This window comes from Maylandia zebra, linkage group LG2, assembly GCF_041146795.1.
Source record: "Maylandia zebra isolate NMK-2024a linkage group LG2, Mzebra_GT3a, whole genome shotgun sequence".
In the NCBI taxonomy this organism is placed as follows: Eukaryota; Metazoa; Chordata; class Actinopteri; order Cichliformes; family Cichlidae; genus Maylandia; species Maylandia zebra.
The window spans coordinates 45595532-45613780 of NC_135168.1; the positions used below are offsets into that span (position 1 = coordinate 45595532).

Sequence of the window (18249 nt, forward strand, 5' to 3'; positions counted from 1 at the left end):
AATTATTTCAGCTTTTGTTTCTGGTGCATGGCTGTCTCTGTCTCTGGCTCTCCCTGGCCAGTCTCACTCACCTGATTTCCACCCACCTGCTCATCTGTTCCTCATTCCCCAATCACCTCTTCAGTATTTATACCACCCATTTCCACCTGCTCCCTGCCACATCGCCACACTGTCAGTGACGCCAGCTTGTCATAACGCTCTAGCCTTCCTGCCTGTAACCAGTTCCTGTTCCCACCTTTTTCCTGTCGTCCTTCCTGTGTTATGACCTAGCTGTCTCCCTCACCCCACAAAGTTTCTTTTTTGCTCCTTTGAGCTGGTTTCTCACTTGTCTATTTGAACTGTCATTAAACAAAAAAAAAAAGTCCACCTACTTCATTTTTCTCCACAAGTGCAGTTAAGTTCTCTATTCTCCTTTACTGACACGTGGGGCAATTTCTAAGAAATCCTGTTTTGTCATTTTAGTAGAGCTTAAAGCTCAGACTGCTAACCATAAGCTTTGGCCATTCTAGACACGAGAAGAGGTTGGGCAGGGACGTAAATTCGACTGTTGCTGACAACAAAATACATGATACTTGTGAATTCACAAACAATTACACCAGAATTTAATCTTTCTATTGATTTATGCTGCACACTGTGTTCACCACCATCTTCAGCTCCTACACACTTGTAACTGCATTACACAGAATATAAAGCTTGGTGACTGGAGCATTGGGAGGCATACTTAGTAGCTTCAAAGAAGCAGATAACGCAGTGCTAAATATATTTTGCACTGATGATTACCCAAGTGACTTTCAGGTTTAACTGAGAGTCATATAACATATGGAGAAACTTTACTCACACAGTTGGAATAAGTATTTTTTTTCATATTTTAGCCATATTGTTTTAAAATAACGTGCCCTATCGTACCCTTAGAGGTGCATTTGTTCCTTGGAGATCCTACTTGACAGATGAGCCTTATTTCTACCCTTATGGTTTACCCAACGGTAAGTGGTCCTGAACCTGTGACAACAATTATCTACATTAATCATTGAGTGCTGAATATTATTTATATATTTTTTATAAATCATAGACTTGAAAATGGGCTAGGATATGCAGAGTGCTTTTCCCATCTTACTCTCCATCTACATCTGTACCTACTGTATGTCCACCAGGCAATGGGAGAACAAAGGCAGGTTCAAAACCAGACCCTTCCTGCTGTGAGACAACAGTACTATTCACTGAAAACTCTGGAAGTGGTGCACATGTGCACCTTTTTTACCTGGAAACACAAGTTTGTGCAAGTTTGGCCCACAAAGAATTTACAAAATTAGCTTGAGTTACAATAATTAAAACTAAGAGATATGTGAGGGACTGGTAAGACATGAGGACACGGTGGGGATTTTGAGAAAAGTGGGTTTTATTTACCCAAAGATGCAAAAATATACAAAAAAAATGAACAATACGCGACTTTGATCAGAAGCCAAATTGCAACTTAACAGAACTCCAAGCTAACTGCTGAACAACATAAAACTGATCTAACACACAACAAACAAAGGTGACTTTAAATACTGGTTGTCAGACCAGGTTGAAAAAAGAAAAAAAAACAGTTAAATAGTTACTTCAAATTAACAATACTCAACACAAGACTAGCAAATACGCAACTCATAAGTCAAAGAAAATATACAGCAAACTGCACATGGTATTGACCAATCAGCACTTTCGGTATATAGCACATCGTTGTTCTTCATGACTCCAGCAGCCCTGAGCAGACACATGGACCCGCCCAGCACCGGTAAAGAAAAAAAAGCCTAAGAATGACCCAATAAAATCAGAGGACAGTAAAAGCTCAAAACATAGGTTCACTAAAATTTGCATTTTGGGTGTTCAAATGCATCAGCAATACATGCATGTCTCCAGACTCCTGGTTGGTAAGCAGAAAATATGCTTCACCGTGAGAAATAAGAATGTACTGCTTTGATGACTGAGTGGGTGTATGAAGTGTTTAGCGAACATCCTGCTCCAACTAATCTGTGATGCAGAAAGCCAAACGAAGCCAACCAGAGTCACACCACGGCAAAACACCGGCAAAGGATCCGCCAGCTGGATGTTTACTGATCAGAACGACATATTGTATCTGGTGGGGTAAACAGCGGTTTTAATGCTACCAAACAATATATACTGCCAAGCCCCTGTGGCTTGGCAGTTCACATCCATTGGTTTTAGCATGACTCACTGCTTCCTTGCTAACAGTGAGCATCAACGGGAGACTGAATCTAAAAATAAAGAGGCACTATCAGCATTTCCTCTCATTCTATACATCTTGTCCTGGTACTGAACCAGTCAAACTGGGGTTAAAAAAAAAGCAAGGTAGTAGGAGTGCATGCTAATTTCACAGACATAGTCACAAAATAATTTTGGTGCAAATTTGGTGACATGAACAAGGATGTTTGGAGTATATGTCAGCATTTAATATGATAAGACGAGAGGCTTGTGCTGGCACATGGAAAGGTCAACATGATTGGAGGAAATTTGAAAGGTCAAGCCAGTAAAATGATCAGATATCCAAATTACTGTAGTTTAGTCAAAGTTTGTTCCAAAGCTGCTGGATCTTGAAGAAAAAAGCACAAAAGGGGAAAAAAGCTTTAAAAGACTAGCTACCTTCAGTTCAATGCCCTGCTGCCTTGTGCCAAAAAAGCAAGGTTTGTCATGAAGAAGAATTTTCTGCCCGGGCAAAGAGTTCTGCAGCTTTGCAAGATTTCTCTGCCTATTGGATTGTTTTGCATACCAATAAGAGTGAACTCTTAACACTGCAGTTTCCATAGGAACTGTGTGATACAGCTATCAGCACATAAGACAGATTGGTGAGACATTTTTAAGTGCATGAGAAAGAGTACTGATGTTCAAAACAGAACCAAAAAAAGGCAAACAAAATGATTTGGGAACTGATTAAGAAGGATTATAAACCATTTTATGAAACATGTTGGAAAATCTTGAAATTTTGCCATAATGCAGTATAAATATCACAAAAATAAACACTGCCTAAGGCAAGGTGCCTAATCTGAGATGGAAAACCTTTTCCGAAAACAGAACTGCAAAAGGAAAAGAAGCTGCTGGATTTGCCGAGGGGAGAAAATCCACAACAGGCATTTAATTGACTTAACTTTTAATAATGAACATTCACACTCAAGACGTATTCTGTGTTTTAGGTAAGCTCAACTCTTCCGTGTTTTTTTGTTTGTTTTGTTTTTGTTATTTTGCATGCACAAATATATACTTATTTTACCATTTGTCATATGTAAAATTCAATGTTCATCCATGCTGGTGACATAACTTTAGGAACAGCCCACCATTGTAGTCTTAACCAACATATCTCAACAAGTCTTACAGAGATCAATATTGCAGTCCTTTATGGTTCCCAAAGGCTATGCCATATAATGGTATGGTGCCAGGCACGAAAGGATATCCTTTTTCCAATGATGTATCCAATCCACAGTAGAACCAGTTCAATGCTCTTCTATCAAAAAAAGGAAATTTCCCACAGCGATGACATGGCACAACTTGTTGGAGCCAAAGTTAAAGCCACTGATTTCAACTATGAGAGAGGGTACTGCAAGAAAAACACAAAAGATATGCAGCCTGCAGATGCATGCAGTACTTCCTACGGAAATTATGCCAACTGCTAGCATCATTGTGCAACTTTCATTATTACCTGAAATGTGGGCTGGTTATCAAAAAGCCACAGAGGAAGAACTGTATTAATGTAAAAGTGGTATATAATGTTATTTTGGTCCAGTTCTGCATGCATATTTATGTCCTTATGATGAATTCTTAGAACAACTTGTTCTCTAGTTCCACCATCAGGTCTAATATTTGAACAACCTCCAGTAAAACGAATAAAATCCCAGCTCACCACAGCTGTAGCCTGCTTATATTAGTACACCAGATTCTAATGGTAAACACGAACACTGTAACTTTTCTTCAAAGCAGTTTCTTTACGTTCTTCTTTTTTGCTTTATTATTGTTGAAAAATGTAATTTCAGTTGAACATAGAACTGAACATATGCAGTCGCTTAGGCCCAATATAGAACTGCGCTGTCTTTATATACCTGCCATCCCTTCCTGAAGCCTCACCCTGAAGACAGCCCATGTAATGATATCTGTCACTACAGGAGCGAGCACTCCAAATAAAAGCAGACAGAATTAATTGCAGCTCGCTGTAGTGACCTTTTCTGTTTGATAAATCATAAAGCCTAAGAGACTGCCATTAGTCTTATAGAGGGAAAATACGCAGGTTTGAGAAATGATCTCAAATTCTCAGGATCCAAAGCGGTATCGACCGGCCACTCTGTGCTTGAAGCACACATACAGAACACACCCACGCTTGCATGCAAAATTTGTAGTACCCTATCCTACTCACTTGAAATGGGATAGAGACACTGGTGCTTTATTGTCTGAGAAGAAGTCAAATTCCTGTTTCATCATTTAGTAAAGGGAAGCATTCCCAAGGCGCTCAATTAAACTTCAACAGCAGGAGCCACACTAGTCTCTGGACTGTGCATAATGTAGACAGTCATTAGGTTATTTTCTGATCCATTTTAAGAGGAAACCACATTTCATTGGCTTTTCGAGACACAGAGGCTTTTGAACTTCCCGAACTCTTCCGACTTTTTCTTTTTTTTTTTTAAATCTGTAGCTTTTAAATAAAAATTTCAAAAATGGGAGACGAGTCAGAGCCAAGACAACACTTTTAACTAATCAGGTAAGCACAGTTTTAGAGAAGAGTAATTATTTTCAAGGTGAAACGCAAGTTTAAAGAGTCAAGGGTGATTTCTGGGGGATTTCATCATGTACACAAAGTAGTTTTTGCTCTATTATCTATTACCTTCTGTACAATATGAATCTGTATTGTATAAAATCTGAGCAGCCGTGTCACTCCATCAAAGCTCAGCTCTGCACAGATTCATAGCACTGTCATTATATTCGAGTAGAACGTACACGCAATGTGTTTTTTTTCCTCCAAATGCACACACTGATCCATGATGAAGGAGCCGCCTTACAGCTGAGCGTGTCTGCATCGGCCTTTGGTGTCTTGAAAAAATGATTAATTATCTCAGCGGAGTGTTAGAATAAACATAAAAACTCGTGTTATTACATGTTCCTGGAATACAATAATAAACAAACAGGTGGAACTCAGCACAAAAACAGAAGGCTGTCTGCTGGTGGGGTGGAAGTGAAAAGACTACAAAAGAGAAAAGTATGGATTTTTGGGTTATGCAATCGTTTACCTCTTTGAGGGGAAATCTGCGCCGAGGTAATGTGAAAATAGGCTCAACTTGCACATGTACCACACTGGTAATTTTAAACTGTATTCCCTGCCGAGGCTTTATCGATGACATCAACAGCTTTGACTTTTCATTTTGGGATTTATTTTGATTTTATTCTGAAGGGAAGGGGTATCATGATCACCTTTATTTCACTTTAACTCACCTGGATCTTCTTTTTCTTTGTTAAAGGCTGATTTTAAATAAATAAATCAGTCTCACGAGTTTCACGTGAACATTTCTGGGCTCGTTTTTTCCCCCGTTACAACCAGGCCTCACTCTTTGAAAACCTTTACGACTAGCATAATTACAATTTGCACATTCTAAAAATGATTCCCTCAGTTTGTCCAGTTACACCATGCGGTTTGTCTTTCAGCCTCATTACGCTGATGAGTTTCCACCAGCAAATGAAAATGACGGTAAAGTTCTCAGATGCGTTGCTGCTCAATTTCCATTTCAGCAGTCAGAATGAACTAGTGATCACATTCGGCAGAATGCACTGCTTTACTGTGTGTGACTCACCTCTGCGTTAAATGCTCCTCATGACGCAGAGCAGACAACTAAGAAATCTTAGACATTTCATTTTAATGATATTTAAACATCAATGCAACACAATCAAATGAGCGATTCCTGCGTGTACTTGAGGAGACCCTGTAGCTGATTGAAAAGGAGAGAGCATCACTGATAAGGGGGGCTTGGCCCACATGATTAACAAAAGTCTTCAGCCACATTTTTATTTCTTTATATTTTGTTTCTAAAGAGCCAGACTTTCTGGTGCTTTTTTTAAAACGGTCTTAAGAAACAGGCTTTATGAAGGGTTTCAAAGCTTTTCTTTGGACAATGAATATTTTGCTACAGTCTTTGTACCTGACCATTTTCAGAGGAATGTGTTTTTCGTTTTGTTTAGCCACTTAACATCAATCTATAAATGATTCAAGCATAAAAAAGACACCGAACTCCAGGGCTGAACCAGTGCTGCATCTATACATACCTTAGCAAAGAAACTATTTTAAATTGTATCTGCAGGCACTTTGTAACTAGCAGCCTGTTGCAAAAACACATCATTTGTTCCCATGTTTTGAATCTGAATCTATTAAAGATATCAAAGATAACATATAAATATAGCATAAAATAGTATTGTTGCACCAACAAAGTGCTATTAGCCAAAAACTTTCCATGTTTCAGAATGATGTGCAGTGTCTCCTTAAAAATAAATACTGAGAAAAAAGTGTCAGGCCTGAAAAAGCATCTACGTAGATGAAAGGTATATTGAAACAGTCGTCATTTGAGTCTTCGTTAGAGTCAGTGGTGATGGGGATATTTTCTAAATTGTTGAAATTATGAACAAAGAAAAGTATTGTCAGATGTCGATCTACCATCTGGAAAGATTCTTATTGCCAACAGCTTAATTTTTCAGCATGACGATGATCCCAATCGAAGAGCCAGTGCAGTAAAAGCATGCCTGCTACACTATCAGTCATGGACTGACCTCGCCAGAGCCCAGACTGTTGAAGCAGTGTGGGATCATCTTTACAGAGAATAGAACAAAAAGCAGCCAACATCCAAAGAAGAGCTTTGAATGTCCTTCAAGAAACCTGGAGCACTATTATTTAAAGACTACTTAAAGAAATTACAGTAAAGTTTGCCGAAGACAGTTCAGACTGTGTTAAAGAATAAAGGTGTTCATACCGAATATTCAATTTCAAGCTCAAGTTAACTGTAAAAAATAATTGCATTCTTTGCTTTATTTCCATGCATGTTTGCATATGTTACAGTAAATTGCTGCAGGTATTTCCAATTTTTCTTGAGAAATAAGAAGAAATGAAGGGCGACTCAAGACTTTTTGCACAGTAATTATGTGATGGAGGAGAGTAAAAATGTTGTCACAACAAAGTGATAAAAAAAACATTTAAACAGAGGTTTACTGAAAGAAATGAAGAAATATATTCCCTCTAATACTTATACAGATAAATATAAATTCACAGATTAAAACAAAATAAAATAAATGTCAAACCTTTTGAAGAAAAACGCCTCATAATGTTTAATTTCTTCAGACTGTGAGCTCATTCGGTATATTGAACATAAGCTACCTGAGAACAACACATAGAAAACATGCAGTGAAAAGACGGAGTGGAAGAACTGAATAAGAATCATCTCTAGCACTACGTTTTCCCTCCTTTTCACAGCCTGAAGGTTAGACTAAGGAGGGCGAACATCATGAGTCATTTCGAATGAGTTCACCACCTTGTGTATGGTAAAGAGGGTTTTCAAATTGCCATAAATATGCCATTATGTCTGCAAAATGACATGAAATGACTGTCACCCAGCTCAGTCAATCCTATTTCCTGAATCTAAAAATAAGGGATAAAAAAAAAATAAAAAATACCAGACCCGATTGAGGTGTAGGCCAGGGGCCTGTTTCACAAACAAACTACTCACATGCAAATTGCAAATGGCATCCAGTTTCACTGACAAATTGCAGATAAATCTGCCTCCAGTGCTGTTGCATGAGTCACAAGTATTATGTTTCTTTTGATGAGTGAAAAGTGCTAAAATTAACACAGGCGAAGATGATCTATTTCTGCAAGTCACAGTGTGCGTGTTTCAAATTTGATGTAGTGGCCGTCAGTGCCAGAATACCCAACACACACCCATAATGCATCCCCATTCATGCCCTCCGTGAATGTTCTGGAGTGAGCTGAGGGAAGCCAACATGGGTTGCAGAAGAGAATAAAGCCCAAAAGAGTGTCACACTGCCAAGCACCGATCAGAACATCAGAACTTGTCGGCTCCAATTAGAAGCGCATAAGCAGAATATGAAGTGTGACCAGACGAGCGGCGGCGCCACGTTACCCTAACCAGAGCTGACACAAGAGTGATCACTCCACCTGAGAATAAAATTTACTGGAAACTGTAAGGAAGCACATAAGTTATTTAACACAGCTTGGGAAAGAAGCTGCAAGTGGCGAAGCACACTCTGCAGCAGCCACAAGAAGTATGTTGCACTCAGTGCAGGAGCCATTAACTCCAATTAGAGGGTAGCAGCTGGAGGAGACTGCTGAAGTTATGTTATTGACCAGAGTGTCTACTACAGTCTGAAGATCCATCCTGAAGAGCTGTTATTTCAGTCTTTTTGAAAAAGATTAGATGGAGCTTTGCATTTAAATGATACACTTTAGCAGGAAAAGATCATTAAATCATTTGAGTTGTCGCTGGGCAACAAACAACAAACTCCTGCCCTGCACGCTGACAAATGCATATAAAAAGCGGGATAACCAAAGCCAGCATCTCTGGTGGAAAGGCTGAAAAGATTAAGATGTCACCTTCGCATTTTGAACTCTCCCAAAACTGTTTAATTATCTTTTAACAATGTGGATTTTTCACTGTAAATTTACCATGAAATGTATTAAACGCAAGTCTGAAGCTAGTGAGCGAGGCGACTCTAAAGCTGTGCATTGAATAGAGATTCCCAGCATCCTCTCAATAATGATGCTGACACACAACACGACACACAGGCGGAATCTTTTTTGTAATATGACGTATTATTATTTGTTTCATTCACATATAACATTTTCTGACTATGCAAGCTTTGCTGTTTTTAATACTTTATTTCCTAGTCGGTCTGTCTGTGCGGAGCCTAAATCTTAAATTGCGTGCGCTTGTATAGTGTCTTTAAACCTCAACTAGGTCCTACAAGGCGCTTTACAGTTTGTTTTGCAGTCACCTATTCACAAACTCCTGCAAAAAACTCCTCGCTACATAATTGAGCTCCTCATAAGAGATGACTCGGGGCTTCGGGTGTGCAAACTAGCTGTGCAGCTGAGAGAACTGCATCATTTATATCATGTCATACACTCAGTTCTGGCAGCTGTGCCACGCAGAGTGCCACTGGGAGCAACTTGGAAGCAACTTGGGGTTGTGTGTACCCAAGGGAATTTTGGCACAAGCCTGCATAGCAGACAGGCAGCCTCACCAGGTATCAGTGGACACCTATTGTAGAAGGAATTACCACATGGGTAGTTCTGAGTATGTTTTCAGGGGTTTGTACCATCTGCCTGTGATATTTCCTGTGCAGTAGAGCTATAACCATGCAAGCTGCAGGCACAAAACATGTTTGCAGCTGACATCAAAATGCAACTGCAACATAAGATCTAGTTTAGTTTGCAGTAATTTGGTCGTAAAGTAAAATAACTGAAAATTATTTTTTGTATAATTTCCTTTAAAAAAAGAAGCTAATCCAGTTTCAAGGAAAAACACCACTACATAGCACATACTGTATATGCTAGAGTTAGAGTAACTAGATGTATCATCTGAGAACCACAGATGTCTGCATTCAATTTTGTGCCAATCCATCAAGCACATTTTACGATATCTCACAGGGTGTGTGACAAATTTAACCTGCAGCGTAACTGGATAATAAGTCAGAGATTCTCGATTCCAAATTTCATTCAATACATCCAGAATGTGTCAAGATATTTCAGACTATAACAAAGTGACTGACTTACACTGCTGCCCCTGCAGCCTTGCCACCAGGATGGCATAAACCAGAATACCACAGAGAGAAATTTATCAGCTCGCACAATATTGCACCTATGCAAATTGAAAAATCCGGCACAACATTCTCTGCAAATTAAATGAAGCAACTGGTCGGCCATTCCCTCCCTCACCCATCGTGCCATATTACAGATGACTTGCCACACGGGGCCTGGCTGTGAGCTGGCCCTCAAAGCAGCTCCAAGAGCAAGGCCTGCAGTGGCAGGCAGTAAATAACCAGCATAAACGTGTCATGGGAGACACCCCACAGACACCAACCCATTTAATGTTAATAGGAAAGCATCGGTTACCAGATTCTAAATAATAGCTCGCAGTCACCATGGCCAAGGATAGTTACCACAGGCGCAGGAATTTATGGAGTCAGCAAATTGCTTTTCTATCCCCATTCTTCCCCATTTGTCCGTTTTGCCATCTCTCAGCGCAGGACGGGAATGATGGAGCAGTGCAGGGAGATGACGGGACTGCTGCAGCCTGCCTGACTGAGCACACCTGTCCTACGGCCACATAGCTCGGGATGATGATGCTCCTAGGTGTACAACAGCTATCATTCCGTCTGGGTCTCAGGAGAGACAGCCACTTGACAGGCTGCTGAGATATTTTTATTCCAGCAGGGCCTGAGGTGTTTCAGTGTGACTGCTGGCACTTTTATTTCTTGGACAAGAATTGTGTATACACACTGCTCAATTTGAATATGCTTGGCATTGTTATGTGAGCCCAATAAATGTCATTTTCAACTGTTTATTGAAGGTTTTAAAGACTGATGATGGATCTGTCTGTTATTTTGCAATTTTCTACCTAATTAAATGTCTGAAAAATAGAATTACACCTGTTTCTTTGTTTTTACTTTACAGTGTCACAAAAAAAAGAAGCGATGTGGTGCCAATAGACTATTTTCAGTTCCTTTACTGTCAACAAATATCATACAAACATCAGAGGCAAAAACATGTCAGTCTGTCTCTTAATACTTTCTGACTTCTCCACCCTGTCTTTGGCATCCTGCTGTCTTTGAGATCTTAACACCTGCTGAAAATCCTTTTTTCTTACCTTGTTGCAGTGAGATTCAATACTTTGTGAAATCACTGTCAGATGCATTTAAGCAGCGTTCACATGTGCATATTGTGCTAAAACAAACGGTGGGTGTGCCCGACATTTAGGGGGTAACTTTGCCTCTGTCACAACAAGGATGGTTGCTCACCATAATAATCAACTTCTCCTTCATTTTGACAGTGAAGGACAAGGTTCAGTCACCCAAAAATTGATTGTGCGACAACCTCAACCTCTGAGCGTCCACTTTCAATCGCAAGGAGATAGCACAGGTCGCCCGGTAGGAGGAAACCTGTCTCCAATCGCAATCTGACTTGAACCGACGGCAGTCGCTCTCAGACAGGTTGACAAAGGTTTGCAAAATACTGACATGTAACATATCAAAGCAACAAACTGCAATCATTTCCAAGTCGGTCTGCACGGATTAGTACAACTTACCTGTGACATGTCTCTTTGCAATAGTAGACTCATGTATTCCAATTATTACATTATTACAAAAAGATGTCATGTAATTGCAAAATGACATCAAACTTATCACCATTTCATCGTCGCCTAGACGCACCAAAGTTACTTTGAAGGTTGCAGATCTGGTCTCCCCTTTTCAAGGAAACCAAGGCTGCAAATCAGAATCAGAATCAGAATCAGAATCAGAAAGGGTTTTATTGCCAAATGTTGAGCAGGTTTACAACATTAGGAAATTGCTGCGGTGCTTCAGTGCAAACATACTGTCATAAAAATATAAAAATAAGAATAAGAATTAAAAGTGCTACGTAGAAAGATATATACATGAGTGCAGGTGGTGATCAGTGCCAAACATAGAATGATGCAGTGACACAGCGTAGGGTCATGTGTTAGTGGCGGGGACAGTCATGTGGTTATTGTTCATGTGTCCAACAGCAGAGGGGAAGAAACTGTTCTTATGGCGAGAGGTTCTGGTGCGAATGGACCGGAGCCTCCTGCCTGAGGGGAGCAGGTCAAACAGACTGTGTCCAGGGTGAGAAGGGTCAGCTGAGATCCGAGCTGCACGCCGCAGTGTCCTGGAGGTGTACAGGTCCTGCAGAGATGGGAGTCTGCAGCCAATCACCTTCTCAGCAGAGCGCACAACACGCTGCAGTCTCTGTTTGTCCCTGATAGTGGCTCCAGCGTACCACACGGTGATGGAGGAGGTGAGGATGGACTCGATGATTGCAGTGTAGAATTGCATCATCGTCCGTGTTGGCAGGTTGAATTTCTTCAGCTGCCTCAGGAAGTACATCCTCTGCTGGGCTTTCTTAATGACGGAAGTGATGGTGGGCTCCCACTTCAGGTCCTGGGTGATGGTGGTACCCAGGAAGCGGAATGAGTCCACAGAGGTGATGGGGGTGTCAGTCAGGATGATGGGGGGGAGTGGAGCTGTGTGCTTCCTGAAGTCCACAATAATCTCCACTGTCTTCTGGGCATTCAGCACCAGGTTGTTGTGGCTGCACCAGGACACCAGACGTTCAACCTCCCTCCTGTAGGCAGACTCATCCCCGTCCGAGATGAGTCCGATAACGGTGGTGTCATCTGCAAACTTGATTAGCTTGACAGACTGGTGGGTGGAGGTGCAGCAGTTGGTGTACAGGGAGAAGAGCAGAGGAGAAAGAACACAGCCCTGAGGGGAGCCGGTGCTGATGGTCCGGGAGTCCGAGACATTCTTTCCCAGCCTCACATGCTGCTTCCTGTCCGTCAGGAAGTCAGTGATCCACCGGCAGATGGGATCAGGCACATTCATCTGGGAAAGCTTGCCTCGGAGATGGTCTGGAAGGATGGTGTTGAAGGCAGAGCTGAAGTCCACAAACAGGATCCTGGCGTAGGTTCCTGGGGAGTCCAGATGCTGCAGGATGAAGTGTAGGGCCATGTTGATGGCGTCGTCTACAGACCTGTTGGCTCTATATGCAAACTGCAGGGGGTCCAGGAGGGGGGCCGTGAGGGTCTTGAGATGGGAGAGAACTAGGCGCTCAAATGACTTCATGACCACAGATGTCAGAGCCACGGGTCTGTAGTCATTTAGTCCAGTGATCCTAGGTTTCTTGGGGACAGGGATTATGGTGGAGGACTTGAAGCAGGCAGGCACATGACATGCCTGCAGTGAGAAGTTGAAAATGCCAGAAAACACTGGGGCCAGCTCGTTTGCACAGTGTCTGAGGGTGGCAGGAGACACACCAAATTCATTGCCCACAGTCACAGAAATTTTGGTCATGCTGTGGTATCCAACCACTAAGGAAGTTTAGCACGGCATTCAAAGTATTCAGTCAAAAACAATGATCAATGATTAATTAACTTAACACTCAATAGACAGGAGCCTGGCAACTGTTGCAAGTCTACGACTAAGACTCAGCTACACAGACAGTTATTGTTGTTAGGATCAGTTCAGTGTTGGATTTGCATTTTCATTGTAGGAATGTACTACAATTTCACTGCACTTAATTTTAACAGTGCTGTCAGCTAACAAAGCTGCCCTAAAGAAGAAGACGCAGAAGTGGCGATCAAGGTGCCACTTCTTACTGAGTATATTCGCCTTCTTCTTCTTCTATACTGTCACAGATGACATCTCTTCCAGTCAGATAGTCTCACATGTTCTCCGCATGCAAACGAAAACCTTAAACTGAAAAAAGAAGACACAAATGTAATTTACAAACTGCAAACTGAATGGATTTTTGTTGTTTAGTCAAAGCTGTTTTTCATGCTGTGCAAGAAGGAGTAGTATGAAATGGTTTCATCTGACTGGAGGAAAATGAGCCCTTATGTCTGCAGCTATGGTATCTGTGTGCAGATTCCAATGGGATTACAGTACATTATTGCTAATTATACTTATGTAAAAATGAAAGGCAGCCCACATTAATGTCACTTTAAATACTGAAAAATTTAGTCACAAAAGTGCCATTGCTAAAGATATTCAGTCTGGCTGCATGGAAAACAAATCACTGAGGTCCTCATCTTGCCCACTGGAGAGCAAGGTGATATCAATAAGGTCAGAAATGTGGTCAGTGCTAATAAAATCACAAAAGCACTCTGTCCAATTCAACTCCACGAGGTACTATTGAGGTCTCAACCTGTAAATTCATCTCAATGTTCCTCTTTGTAGGAAGAAAATACGAGACCAGACTGATTATTCATGATCACAGCATCTGAATCTGACCTACAGTCCCTTGTTCATTGTAAACAAAGAAAAATCTTCTGGATAAGAATATGCAATGTCACTACAGCACTTGGTAGGTTGCTAATTCTTAACGCTCTGCTAGAGTTACTGGAGACCCGGGGCAGACTTTAACAGAGGATGACATTTTCAGATCACTCTCCTGAATTAAAAAAGGAGAGAGAATAAAAAAACACGCCCGAGACAATCTTTAACACAGTTTGCTTCCTACATAACATTATAAATAATGCAATCCCGAAATGCATTCTTAGGATTCATGAGAGGAGATTTAAACAAACCATGAAAGGCATCAGCTTTCCACTTTGATTTTGGATTAACCTTGCACCCTCCCAAAACTGTGAAAAGTTGTACAAATCAGAAGGGAAAAATGCTAATTCCCAGCCAGGGTTGGTGTGCTACTGAGCATGGATGTATGGAAATAAAAGAATTTACAACCTTTTACAATTTATCCATCACATGCTGTTGAGAGTGTCAAACCTGGTGGTGGTCAGAGGACCCGGTGGCGCCTGTGTCCGGCAGCCTCGCCTCTGTCAGTGCGCCCCAGGGCAGCTGTGGCTACAATGTAGCTTGCTATCGCCAGTGTGTGAATGTGTGTGTGAATGGGTGAATGACTGAATGTAGTGTAAAGCGCTTTGGGGTCCTATGGACTAGAAAAGCGCTATACAAATGCAGGCCATTTACCAAACCTGTTAATGTAGACTTCTAAAAAGGATAAAAGTCAAATGTCTCAAAAAATTCCCCAAAAGTAATGAAAATTGTTTCTGTTTGATGTCTAAAAACGAATGCATAAATGTTTCTAAACGCTACTAAAAGCATCCCAAATGGATTAACAACTGTAACAGTCGTGATTCACTGATTGAATAAGATAGCTTTCCAAGAGACTGTACAGCCAAGCGGTTGTAAATGTGGCCAAACCAATTGTTTGACATGAATTCAAATCCACATATTTGCATGCAACATGACGGCTGGTGTCAGGGAAGAGGTACTTCAGAAGTACTTCAGCTGACAGGGCTGCGAGTGCGTAGCAGACATAAAAGGTTGGGAACCCCAACCTTTACATTATCTGACACAGCGGCAGTGGCGCCGTCCTCTCCAGAATGAATAAATGACATTAAAACAGGAAGACGCTGAATGATTTCATCTATATTCCGCTGAAAACAGCTTGAGGGAGAGTGTGGAAAATGCATAACATGAAACATGACCAGCAGGCATGTAGAAGAAGAAAGGCGCTGAAAATAGAACACGCTCATAGTCCTTTTAGAGTCTTTCACAATTATAGCTCATCACTGCGTGGAGCCTTAAGAGTTCTGCCAAATCTGACTACAAAAGAGAAGCACACGATATGTGAGCTGCTAGGGCACATGCTACCATTATTAAACCCGCTACGTGGATTTATTTTTAATATTACAGATGTTTTGCAGCTGTGCTCAAGATCAAAAGCTGTGCAATCCTGTCATCAAATCAAATTGGATTTCGGGAAAGAAAAAAAACATCTGATGGGCTTCTGATAGCCTTTGTGCTTGGAGGAAAATGCTCTTTCAGTGTAAGTACAGGAAGGTTACTGACCATAAAAATGCTCCAAGTGAATGCAGATTGATATAGCTGGAAGGTCCTGCAGAATGACAACATTAAAGCCATTTTAAGATGAAATTCCTCTTTGAGATAGGACGTCACTCCAAGCCCTTTTGGGAGAGAAATATTGTGCGGCTCTTTTTCTTTACCAGCAAAATAAACCATTTAAAGCTCAGAGAGACATTCAGTTTCAACCTGGACTGGGCCATGAATAAGAGTTACCGGGCTTTATGATCACAGATGAAAGGAAAGGAATAAAAGAAAATATCACCGGCCTTGTAAGAATGAGGGAGAGCAAGGCTTTTGATGTTGAAAACCAAGATTCTTTTTTTTATATTTAACTGATTCTTAGAATAGCCATCACAGCCAGAATGTGGACACAGGAGCAGTGATAATATGGCAGATTTTTGAGGCAATGTCAGTCAGTAATAATGCAGAATATCCATAAATGAAAACTAAAATTGAGGCCAAAATATGCCAAACGTGTCATAAAATCGAAAAAATAAACTTTAGCGTAGTTTGTGTTGACACCTGTCAGTCAGCTCGGGAGTAAGAGCGGGTTCAGATGTCATTTAGTTAGTGGGGATTTCATTTGGTTGACATTTGGGTTTAAATATAGGCTGCTGCTGCTGCTGTCACGTCCACGGAAGCGCACAGGATTACCTTCCTCTCCTCCAAATATATTCCCTAAATTATCCCACACTGTGTTGCATTCTGGGGCCCTGAAAGGAGTCTCGGGGCTTAAGACGCACACCGTGTAATTGTAACCATAATTACTCGCGACATCCAGAGTTCAAATCCGGCTCAACACCTCAGCCTGCCATCACACGTCAGTCTCCACCCATACAAACTGATGAGGCAGAAAAGCCCTATAAATTTTTCTTTCTTTCTTTTTCCCTGCAGAAAGCGACACTCGAGAGGCAACTTGCAGGGGAAGAGGAGAGGGATCTGACAGGCTCTTTTCCTGTGAGCTCCACAAAACAAGCGCTGAGCGCACACTTAATCACTGTCTTTGAAATTACTTCCTTTCCTTCGCAGTTAATGAATTGATAAAAATGTGGTCTGTGCACAGCCTCATTCATTCATTCATTCAAAAGAAGAAGAGGCGAGAAAAGTCGAAAGAACAGTAGAGGTTGCCTAAACGCCCGACACCTTTTGATCTGGCAGCTCCACCGGTCAGAAGAGCGCGTACACTGTGCATACACAGGTTGTAGCCCTGAAGCTCATCCGGCAAACCTCATCCATCACACAGATGTCTGGTTTTAAAAATACATCTGGCAGACTGCGACCAGGACGATGGCCAGTACTCAACTGCAGCAGCACAGCCAGTTTCCATCTCAACACGCACAAGAGTAACCCAAAGGCAATTTAAGAAGCCAGTTACTGTCAACACCGCGTTCCTCTGTTTGCTCTGAATGTGAGGGTAACCGGTTGAACACATTTCCTGCAGTAATCACTTAAGAAGAAGAAGAACCCTTGAACAACAATCTTACCTTTCTCTCCCTGGAGCGAGGATTTGGCTCAGCTTGGACTGACACGGCTCAGCTGCTGGCGAAGAAGACGCTGAAATAAATGAGCTACTCCGGTGGATGCAGCCGCGACATGAGCTGAAGAAAGTGAGGAGAGCAGCAGCGCAGAAGATTTGAAACGGCGGAGCAGCGCAGCGCTGTACCGGCGGCGGAGACTGTGCCTCTGACGCTGACATCAGAGGGCTGCTTTAAGGTGGCTCCGCTCGTTCACATCAGCGACACGGCACACGCGGGGAGGCTTCCAGGCGCCCGGTTTAACTATCGCAGTAAAGATTATAAGCTGCGAATAAAATGAAACTGTAATAGAAAACTTGCGTTGTTGGAGCTGAGGTGGGGGATCGGTGGGAGCTGAATGGGAGCCGTCCAAAGAGAGCTCAGCAAGTCATTTAGCTCAAGGTTGAGAGAGAGCGCGCACAGCTCCGCAACTCTTCATCATTTTACAGCAAACCCAAAACTTCAGTCAAGCCTGGAAGATGTGAAACAAAATTCCGACTTTCGGTTTTTCCTTCCAACCCAGTTCTGGGTTATGTCAGCCACAAAATATCAGCAAACAATGAGCATAAACCTTTCTGTTATAGGTCCATAAGTACGGAAAGGATGGCGCACTTCTAACATTAATGGAGAACTACTATGCTCATTTCCAGCCTTATATTTTATTCTTGGAAACCAACAGATTAGCTTTGCATGATCAACAGTTCAAAATAAACGCTAGTCACCCTTTAAACCAACTTTTCTCTGATTGGCTGCCCCTGTCAAACAGAAGATTTGAACAGCAGGTGGGCGGGGCTTCTGTAGTTGGAGTTTGCTGTGTGCCTGAGAGGGTCACAGTAAATATATCCCCACTTGGATGCCGGTTTAGCTCATTTGGTAGCGCAGGTGACCCATATGGCAAAGGCTAATTCGGACACCTGGTTTGAATTTACCTTGCTCGATCCTTTGCCCAGATTTTTTTATGTTATTGCAATAAAGGCCAAGAATCTACCTTAAAAAAGGGTATTCCTCTCTAAACATTCTGTAGAACAAACCATAGATAAACTTAGCATTTAGGGATTATTTTCATATAAACTGACCT

The 18249-nt window shown here is 41.6% G+C and overlaps 1 protein-coding gene across 3 annotated transcripts in view; it reads right to left on the bottom strand.

Moving 5' to 3' along the window:
• Window positions 1-17592, bottom strand: part of drp2 (dystrophin related protein 2) — a 173368-nt gene extending 155776 nt beyond the window's left edge. For 2 of the 3 annotated variants that reach the window (XM_014412664.3, XM_014412662.3), the window contains exon 1: window positions 17142-17588. The gene's annotated coding sequence lies outside the window, so the exon portion shown is untranslated. Of the gene's footprint in view, window positions 1-17141 lie in introns of all 3 variants that reach the window. The other variant, XM_076875356.1, reaches the window with a different exon arrangement.
• Between the last annotated feature and the right edge of the window lie 657 nt (window positions 17593-18249).